Genomic DNA, 10212 nt, shown 5'->3' with positions numbered 1-10212 from the left:
GGAAGAAGTGAGAGCACTTGTCAGGGAGGTGGCTGGCCCAAAGGCTGGCGGCAAGCGACTGAAGGCTCTGGGCCATTGCTTTCTCCTACATTGTGGGATGTCCCCCAGAGAAAAATGACCCCGTTCACACCACCCTTCACCTAGTGAAGCACACAGAAGGGTCTGAGCTGAGTGGTGACGTGACTGGCTGTTTGTGTGAGTCTGCGTGTGGTATGTGTATACTTTCCTATGTAGGAGCAGCCACACCTGTGTGACAAAAGCCAGAGGAAGACACTTGGGGTCCTTCTCTCTCATTGCCTGCCTTAGTCCCTTGAAGCAAGGTGTCTAGGTGAGCATGGAGTTAGGCTAGCAGCCAGCAAGCCTCAGCGTCCTTTCGGCCTCTTTCCCATAGTGTTCACAGCAGCTTCTTTTTTAACTTGCTTCCTGTGGATTTGAACTCAGGTCCTCATGCTTGAACAGCAAGCATTCTTTGTTGATGAGCCGTCTCTCAAGATCCCACTCTGCCGGGTTACTAATGCATGAGTATGTGTTTGTTACTTGGATTGGGAGGAAACATTTCTTTGCATTTTGAGTCCATCTGCTGCTTTTCTTGAATGGATCCCCAGTCCGGCATTCCGTGCACGCTGCTGCTCCCAGGCCTCTGCAGGACACCCCAGCAGGCGGCCACTGAAGCTGAACTAGGCCTGCACCAAGAACAGTTCTTCCTCCCCCCACCCCTGTGCAAATTAGCTGGCTCCATTGCCACCCAATTCTAAGAACTGGGGTTTCAGCCAGGCGTGAGACAGGCACACTCCAGTTAATAAGGTACCTCTGTTTGTCCTGGTGTCTTGCACATCTTTTTAGGGATCTAGCCAACCTCTCTTGAACTCTACTATTTTTTTTTAACGAATCTTCCCCCTCCTGGCTTCCCACCTTATAGCCATCTGGCAAACATTTGGTAAGTTCATTGGTTGTGGCACTCAGTGGGCTTCTAGGGAAGCAGGATGGCCAAGGGCCATCTCTGTGAGTGCACTAGAGCGTGCTCTGTTCTGGAAGGTCTTGTGCCTGAGAAGTTCAGTTCTCTGCTGTGGTCGCATGATCTTTATTTCACTGTTCATAATCTTTTAATACACATCTATTTCAGTCCTTACAATAATCCTGAGAAATAAGAGACCTGATCTCCATTTTACAAGTAAGGAAACTGAGACAGCATTCAAAGTCCCAAGGTTAACAGAATCTTTGCGCTTGCTCAGGATGTCTGACAGAAGCTCAGGTAGTTCTCACCCCGGAGCTCTTCCTCGCCCTTTCCTTCTTGCCAGGCCCCTCTCAGCTGGGGGCCTTGGACTGGTCCACTTGAAGGGCTCAGGGGAGAGTTCCAGAGCTGGGACAGTTCCTTATCCACCTTCTTTGGCCTCTGCTGCACATCACCTTGTTTTTCCATTCCAAACTATAAAAAAGAAATAGAAACAGTGACAAGAATGTTCTGTTGCCTCATAAGGAACCCACCTGCTGGCCACTGCCTGGAAGTCTCTTAAAGAGGCACAGTCCATTCATTCTTCAAGTATAAATAAAAAGCCTCAACACACCAAAATGAATATGTTCTACTCAAGTTCAAATGATAATGGAATATTCCATCACACTTGTTCCGAGAAAGCAGAAATAAAACTGCCAGCATTACACAGACTGTGTTCTACAACAGTGCTACCAAAATCTCTTCAACTCAAATTATATATATTTGAGCATCTACTAGGTTCCCAGCAATTGTGTCCAGTTCAAGGGATGAATTAGTTACCAAAACAGATGCAGTACTTTTCCTTTTGGGGCTGAGATTAGTTGAAGATACTGCAGTTTGGATCTTGAATGATTCAAAGGCCCGTGCGTGAAGGCTTAGACTCCTGCATGTAGCACTTATTGGAGACGGTGGGCTCTTTAAAAGTTGGGACCTCAGTAGGAATATGTTAGATCACTGAGAACATGCCCTTCAAGAGGATATTGGTACCCTAGCCCTTTCTTTTATCTCTGTTGCTTGGCAACCATGAGATTAACAACCCTCTTCTGCTACACACTCCTGCTGTGTACTATCCTGCCATAGGCCTAAAGTAGTAGAGTCAAGCAATCATGGACTGAAACCTTTGAAACTGTGAGCAAGAATAGACTGTTCCTCCCTCTTGGGTATTTTTTTGTGACAGTGACGAAAAGTCAAATCAGAGGCATCTTTAAAGTACATTAGCAAATGGCACACGTTGATAGAATACTATGGAGCAGGCATGAACCTTCCCACTGTGACTGTTCATCTTCACAGTCAACTTGACTAGATTTAGAGTCACCTAGGAGACACACATATCTGTGAGGGTGTTTCCAGAGAGGTGTAACAGAAGGGACTAAGAGGCACCCTGTGGGCAGCACCATCGTGTGGACTGGGTTCCTGGGCTGAATGGAAAGAAGACAGCGAGCAGACAGAGCAACCACGTTCATTTCTCTCTACTTCCAGAGTAAGGATGCACTGAGGCCCGTTGCCTCATGCTCTTGCTACCATGCCTTCCAGACCCTCCAGCTGCGAGCCCAAACGTCCCTTCCTTAAGTTGCCTTGTTTGTCAGGTATTTTGCCACGACAGTGATGAAAGTGACATACCAATTGGTGTGCTACCATTTCTTCACCCACTACAAAGGACACACCTTGCAACCCCATAACAAGCACAACACACAAAGCTCTCACCACACCGGAGCCTTCAGAAACAAAGCCTCAAAGACCTAGAGAAAACTGCCTTTCCAGGCTGATGGAAGAGGTGGCTAGTTTGAGGAAACAAACTCAACCAAAAGAGAGTGGCCAATACTGACAGACGTCAGAAGACTCAGCAGCGCTGGTCCGGACTCTTACCTGTGTTTCTATGCTCATCCACAGGTGTGGGCAGACTCTTGCCACCTACAGACCTTCAAGGTAGAAGGGCACTGCTCAGAGCACGTCCTTGGAAGGTTTTAGACCTTGGTTTGTTGCAAGGAGGGGGAGGAGAAAACAGAGATATTACATGGTGATCCTTCGTGGGGGGCGGGGGGGGGCAAGACAGAACTTACTTCTCAGTCTTCCAACCCTCTCTGGTTCAAACTGCCCAGGTTGCCATACTTCATGACGACATTTGGGAGCCCCAATACCAAGAAGAGAGAATTGCACATTCGAAGGGCCGGGAAAACATGTGAATGTGAGAAAGGCCGGGAGATCCCAAAAGCAGTGACCATGAGGAAGACAGCAGCTGTAGATCAGTACGGTGGGCGGGGCATACCGAGACTGGCCCAGGAAACCTATAGGGGGTCTTAAAGCAGACTTTAAAGGGCAAGATGAAGAAATTAAGGACTTTATAACAAGAAGCCTAACATAAGTGCTATTTAAAAAAAATGTAATTACAGCACTCAGGAGGCAGAGGCAGGCAGACCTCTTTGAGTTTAAGCCAGCCTGGTCTACAGTGTGAGTTCCAGGACAGTCAGGGCTACACTTAGAAACCTTGTCTCAAAAAAAGAAAATGAGTTGGGTAGTGCTACTGCTCAGTTGGAAGAATGCTTGCCCAGCGTGCACAAAGTCCTGGGTTCCATTGATAGCACGGCAAGTCTGCCACCAGGCCTGTAATCTCATCATCACTCAGGTGGCAGAGACCTCCTGATCCTTCTCTGCTACACAGGGGATTTGAGGCCAGCTCAGGCTACACGAGAGACAGTCTCAAAGCAATGAATTCTGTTGCAAGGTGAGGCGGAGTGGAGACAGCCATAAATTCCTGTAGATTTTTTCAGGGATGCTGTGGTGGGTGCTGAAGAAGCAGATGGAGGGTGGAGGGCGGAAGATTCCGGAGATGCTGTGGTCCTGTGGAATGAAACTGATGAGGTCTGCTGATGCAGGTGGGGATGGGGGAGAGGGGAATCCAAGCATGACTTCTGGATCCTCTCATTTACTTGAACAACAAGGAGGAGGATGGTGCCAGGGTTCAAGAAGAGACACCAGAGGAAGGACAGACTCTGGAGGAAAAAAGTTTGGGGCATGCTAAGGTTCAAATGTGTATGAATGTGGAGACAATAGACATTTCCCCCTCAATGGATAAAATTGCTTTTCCTGACCTAGCAGCTGGGCCGTGTCAACATCCAGCCCACCCTGGCTTAGTCTTCCCTAAGTCCACCAAATGCAGTGCTTAGAGAGACTGCACAGAAACAAATGTTCCGCTGGCACCGAATGGTCCTCCCCCCCCCCGTGCGTTCTTCATTTCCTGGCAGGAGCATCAGGGGAGAAATCGATCGCTGCCATTTGCCCATGGAAGATGCTCTTGCTCCTCACTGCAATGCTGAGCCTTGATCCCCAGCAGCTCTATAGCCACAGGTGGGAGCTGAGAGCCCACGGGGGGGGGGGCAGACACCCACCTCAGGCACCAGCCAAGCTGTGGCTCTGCCTGTCAGCCTGGCTAACGGGATGATGGGCCGCTATTGACAGAGCTTCATCTCTCAAAAGGCAAATAAAGCCACGGAGCAAGAGGCAGTCGCAGGAGAAAGGCCCGTTTCAAGATCCCGTGAGCAGCCCACAGTTCGTTTTTTCCTAAATCTGTTCAGTGATTATATTGTTTTTAAAAAGAAAGAGAGCAAAACAAGATCTTCACGGTAGCTATACAGTGCCTGCTATGATTTTATCCCCTGCTCCAGCAAGTTTTTAGTCAATAGTAAAGAACCTTTCCCAAGCTGTGCTCAGCCTGCAGAAGGCTTGCCAAGCTCTTCTCCCAAAGTCCCACTGCACCAACATTTCGGTGCTTCCGGCCAGCCTGCTCCCACACTAGCACCGCAGGTTTCCTCCTCTGAACCAAACAGGGCTGATGGCAGCTAAGTCTCTCCTCCTCCCCTGACCGGGATCCCCTCTGTCTCCTTCACATCTTTTTTAATGATAAATATAAAAGCCACAGTTAGTAATGACTAAAGTACCTCGAAAGAGAAATAATAATGGTGTGTTCTTGCATTAAAAATGAATGCCTGGCCTCTGGCTCTCTAGACGTGCAGAGGCTGGGCGAGGATTAAAGGTGAGGCGACCATGGTGAGTGATGGAGGTCAAAGGCAGGTCAAGGGAAGGCAGGCTAAGGAGCCGTTTCACCAAACGTACCTCCACTCCGGCCAGTGCTAGCCAAGGGTAGCTGTGCTAGCCAAGGGTAGCTGGGGGCTTAATAGGTGGGCTTTCCAGCCTCTGAGGATTTCTAGGGAAACTGTAAGGGGGAAGCATGCACAGGCACAGGAAGTCGTGGGAAGGGCAAACCCTTCAGGCTCCCTGATGCGTCCCACCCACGCCCTGGCCAAGTGTCCTGCCAAAAGGAGCTCCTGTGCATTCTTCCAGATTATGCGATTCAGAGACTAGGCTCCACAGTTCACACGGCAGGCAGGGGCAGGGTTCTACTGGACTTCAGATGCAAAAGGCAGGGAACTAACCTGGCTTCCCAAGACTAAAAGGCACTGTGGCACCGTGGTCCTCCTTGACTAAAGTCTGTTCTCTCACCTCTGAAAGCAATGGAGGACAAAGTGGGGGAGTTGAGCCTGTACGAGGAGGGGTATAAGGATCCGGAGGAGGAGGTAGCTGGTACAAGTAAGCGAGAAAGAACATAAGGTCTGTTTCCTGGTACACGGAATGACATCATCTTCTTTCTATAGCTTTCAGTAGAGGAGGAAAACCACAGAGACAGGCCCGGGTGGGTGTGAAAAGCAAGGAGTCTACAGAGTGTGGTGGGGACCCAGAGAGAAAAGACAAGCAGAGGGTGTTGGCTTCTGCTTGTGGTGCCTCCGGAACCCCCAGGGAACACTGAGGGAGAAAGAAGCCAGGTAGAGCTCAGAGTTCCAGGTCCCCATTTCTGGGACAAAGTTCTCAGAAGGTACACCAGGGTTATAGCAGAAAAAAGTGACGGTGGAAGTCAGCCAGTGCCCTGACCTTCCTCCTGAGACAGGGATGCTAAGAAGGGCCTTGGCCTCAGACCGTGTGTCCTTGGGTGAGGAGAATCTTGAGTGAAGAGAGCAGAGAATTTAATGAGTCACACCCATCGCTAAGACAAGAGAACACTATTATCCTTGGAGGGGATCAGAGGGATAGATTCCTTTTCAGCCTCAAGTCAGCTCCAAAGAAGGAGGTGCCGGCCAGTTCTTCGGTGTCCATTTAAACCAGCCTGTGGGGGTTAGATCTCTGAAAGCTAAAACCTCCATAACCATTAGCATTGTTATACCGTGATTTGCCTTCCCTGCTCTTCTTTTACACCTCAGAATTGCTGCTGAGCCATCCAGGCTGAAGATGAATTAAAGGAGCTCTCCAGCTGGTGAAGACCCAAGTTCAGGGCTTTTATTAAACAGTTCTCCTCCCATTCTGTACGGAAATCTGAACAGGGGCCAAGCCTGAAAGGAGCCTCTGATGTGATTATTCTTATTAGGAGCATGGTTCAAACTTGCATAGCACGTAGCCACCAGGGGTTTTCAGCTCTGCCTTTCCAAGATGCCTCCATAGTGTCTACCAGCGCTTATCCCAGGCCAAAGCCGTAGAGTCCTCCACAGCCCGGTTTTACCCTCATCACCCCTCCCAGCAATATTATTCTGAGAAGAAAACCAGCCATTCTTAAGGTTGCCACCCTGCTCTTATGTGCTGTTCGTTCTGAACTACTCCGACCAGACACACAGCTGCCTGTGGAACAAGGGCACACAGTTTCTCCTTAGGGCTCTCCCAGGGTCTGAGGGCTCAATTCCCACTGCTTTGGTCAGGAGCCCTTCGGACAAAGTCCCGTATATCCAGTTATCTCCTGTATAGACAGGGGAGGGGAAATAGCTCCAGCTCCTTCCATCCGATCATTTCTTCACCTCCAAAGATCTCTCCCCTTCACTTCCGTGCCCTCCATCCTTTTCTGGAACTGTCAACCTGCCCTCCTCTAGAGTTGGTAGAGCTGTAGCCGAGGGAGCTGTCCAGTGGGAGCTCTAGAGCCTTCCTGAGACACAGGAACGCCTGCCTGAAGATATGGATCATTCTAGAAGGAAGACAACATTGCATTCTGCCTTCGTGTGCCCCGCTCTCTCCACAAGGTTCTCTTACACTAACCCAGCAGTGGCTTTGCCAATTCAACCCCCCCCACCCCGTTCTCCTGTCTTGTGTGTGCCTTGTGTGCTGACCATTCCAGATGTCCTCCATCTCTCCTGCCTTAAAGAAAGACTGGCTTACTCATCCTTTTATGACTCTGAGTGTTGAAAGACTAAAGAGCCCCACAATGCAGTAAAAGGAACCGCACTGGTTACAGTCTCACTGCTGTGACCAAATACTGGAGGGCTTGCTAGGTCTCTGTCCCTTTTAGCAATGGGGTCATATTGAGTACACTTCCTTTTTTGCTTCCCATTATTAACTTGACTCTTATTTCTAATTAGCTTACAGAGGGCAGATGACTGGACCTGACTTAGGAAACAGGTTGTGACCCCCAGCTTCAATAACACTGCTTAATAAGAAAATTTGGAAAATCTGGGACTCTGGATGAGAGCTTGGCTTTCACCAAAATGCAAGCAAGCTGTGTTGTTAGGACCAGAACCATGGCAGTATAATAGATGAGCTAACCAAACATCCCACATCCGCCAGGAGACGCTGGTAAGAGGTCAACATCTAGTAAGGTGATGAATAATGTGCACCTTTAGACACACACACACACACACACACACACACACACACACACACACACACACACTCACCCATTGTGCAGACTTTCTTAGTCCATCAGGGAGCTGGAAAGAAACTCAAAGATTATCCACCCATTCATTCGTGGATGAAGAGCCAAGGTTGAGGACTCTACCTGGCTGAGCGCAGCCTGGGGAGAGCAGAGCTCCTGCTGTGCTAGTCCACCCCACCTGGCTTCCTTTCGATTGCCCCTGTCCGGGGCATCCCCCTGGGAGTTCCCCTGTCTTCACCGCCCTCCCTTTTCCTTTCCCACAAAGTCAGTGCGGCTATCTTAGCTCTTCCCTTGCAGGCGAGCTGATCAGAGCCTGTAGGAAGGCGCAGCCCCAGGACCTCCATTCTCCTTGCTCCTAAGGCGTTCCTGTAATGATATTTAGGTTGTTTGCAGTTTAGGTGTTTGTACCACACATCCGGCGTTCTGCGGGGCTTCCCTTCTGTAAAACTATTGATTCTTTGTCTGGGCAACTGACAGGCAGCTTTGATGCGGGGATCTGTTGTGGTTCCTACAGGAAGGAGATATTGGTGGGAGGATTTACAGCTGTTTGAAGAATTCTACTGCTCTGGCAATTGTTAGGGAGGTGACTACTGGCTGCAGGCAGCTTCCCAGAACTCTGTCTCTCCAAGAGGAGAGAGAGGAAACCGAAGTGCCTCCGAATAAAGTTCTGAGTAATGAGATTGGTTCCGAAGGGATTTGTTGTTAGGCACTAAGAACTTCCAGACTCAGTCCGTAGCACCAGCACATTTCCAGGCAGAGGGGCTGCTCTAGTGGAGAAGGGACCAGGAAGGACACAGGAAGGTGTGTCTATTGTCCCCTTCTGCTACACGTTTCCCCTTTCAATTTTTCTGCTGTTTGAGAGTTCCTGTTCTGTTCACAGCAACTTTCAGCAAGTGAACAGTGCCTTCCGGGGACCTCCACTTCGCCATTCTGTCACTCTGCAGCACCGCCGTCAAGGTTTTAATGTGCGGTACTGTGTCCTGATAGACGATTAAGCTACAGCGCCACACATCACTCGGCTACAGCACAGCTGCAGACCGAGCGAATGTGTGCTCTCAGGAAAGCACCGTTTCCCTTAAGGAGAAGAGGCTGTGATCAACTGAGCATCCTCGCAAAGCAAGTCAAGAGGATGGTAGCGAGGGGAGAGGACAGACAGACAGCCTTGATCTAGGAGAAGCCAACTCTTCTCAGTCCCCACACCCTCTTCCTCCAGGGCAGCAGGGGAAACCTGGCCCGATGGCCTGGCAGTTGCATTGCTGAAAGAAAGCCCTTTGCCAACCCATGAATGGAAAGGTCACTTGGCACTCACTCCAGGCCCTTTCCCACTGGTCGCAGGGTGGGAAGGCTCTGAGACATGTGCTCATTTACATTAGTATGTATGTGGGGTGGGAGGGCTTGGAGCTTTCGTTTTCATGGTGGCTCTTTCTGTCTCAGCAGCAAACAAGGCAGGGATTTCAGACTCTGCTCTCTCTCAGCATCTCTGCGAAGGCTAGAGCGAACCTGTTTCTAACAGAAAAGCACAGCGACCCCGTGCAGTCATCGTACTAAAACTCCAGGCAGGCTGTTTTCCACCTGCTCCATTCTGCAGCAGAAAAACCTCTCTGAGAACAGGAGCCTCCCAAGTTCCACCCACAGGAGAGCCGTGAAAAGCACTCCCCCCAACCCCCCCCCAAAAAATCCACCCTGACTCACAGGTCTTTTCCCAGGGCTTTCCCCCATTCTACAGCAACATTTAAACAAACCAAATTGCAAATGTAGAAAGGCGATTGCTACCCCAGTCACACTCTATATGCAAACCCAGGCCTGCAGGAAGCTGTGGAAAGACAAGGGAAATAAGCCCCAAATCAGAGCACAACAAAACTTTCCCAACTGCTGGAACAGTCTGCTCACTCAACCTTGCAAGTTAGGGCTTCTTTACTCACCCAGTGACATTTTAGTCTAGGTGAGCAGGCAGGAATGTTAATTCCATTCATGCTCTTTCCCAGGGGTTGGCTTGAGAAGAGGGTCTCCCTCTCCTTTTAAGTGAGCGCCTGGTGAAGAAAGTGGGCAGGTGAGATGTGAAATGGGCTGCTGTGGTGGAGCCTGGAGTCTCACTTGCATCATTCTGTCTTCCAGGGACCTGGGAGCATAGCTGCATGAAGGCAGCTTTTAAAAATAAGTGTCTTTTTTTCTTTTAAAGATTCAAGTACTCAGGGCTGGGGATGTAGCTCAGTGGTTGGGCCCTAGGTTCAAATCCCAGTACTATATTAAAGATTTTTTAAAAGAAGTACATCTCTAAACCCTTTCAAAATATATTCTCTGTCTGAAAATACATGTTAGAGAGCTATTTTACATGTGCCATGGCAAATCAACAGCATCGGAAGGTAAAATGAAAAGACCATGACCCTTGTCATTGCCTTCTCTCTCATTCCTCCATGCTTTTAATTCCTGTGGGTTGTTATACTTTGAAGGGACCCATCTCTGTCTGCAGAGAAAGGAGACAAAGCCACACCTTTCCATCTCAGCCTTGTGCAACTCCTCAAATGGGCTCAGCATGTCT

General features: G+C 49.4%; 1 long non-coding RNA gene across 1 annotated transcript; it reads right to left on the bottom strand.

Moving 5' to 3' along the window:
- Positions 1 to 1062: 1062 nt before the first annotated feature.
- On the bottom strand, positions 1063 to 4174 carry LOC110342778. The gene is made up of 3 exons (XR_002384944.2): positions 3052 to 4174; positions 2858 to 2961; positions 1063 to 1426 (listed from the first exon to the last, which is right to left on the bottom strand). It is a non-coding gene; the product is annotated as an uncharacterized LOC110342778 (long non-coding RNA).
- Positions 4175 to 10212: the final 6038 nt, after the last annotated feature.

The sequence above is a fragment of the Mesocricetus auratus genome, unplaced genomic scaffold (assembly GCF_017639785.1).
Source record: "Mesocricetus auratus isolate SY011 unplaced genomic scaffold, BCM_Maur_2.0 Super-Scaffold_100009, whole genome shotgun sequence".
In the NCBI taxonomy this organism is placed as follows: domain Eukaryota; kingdom Metazoa; phylum Chordata; class Mammalia; order Rodentia; family Cricetidae; genus Mesocricetus; species Mesocricetus auratus.
Note: the sequence above shows the minus strand (reverse complement) of the source record. Positions and strands in the feature narration are given on the sequence as shown.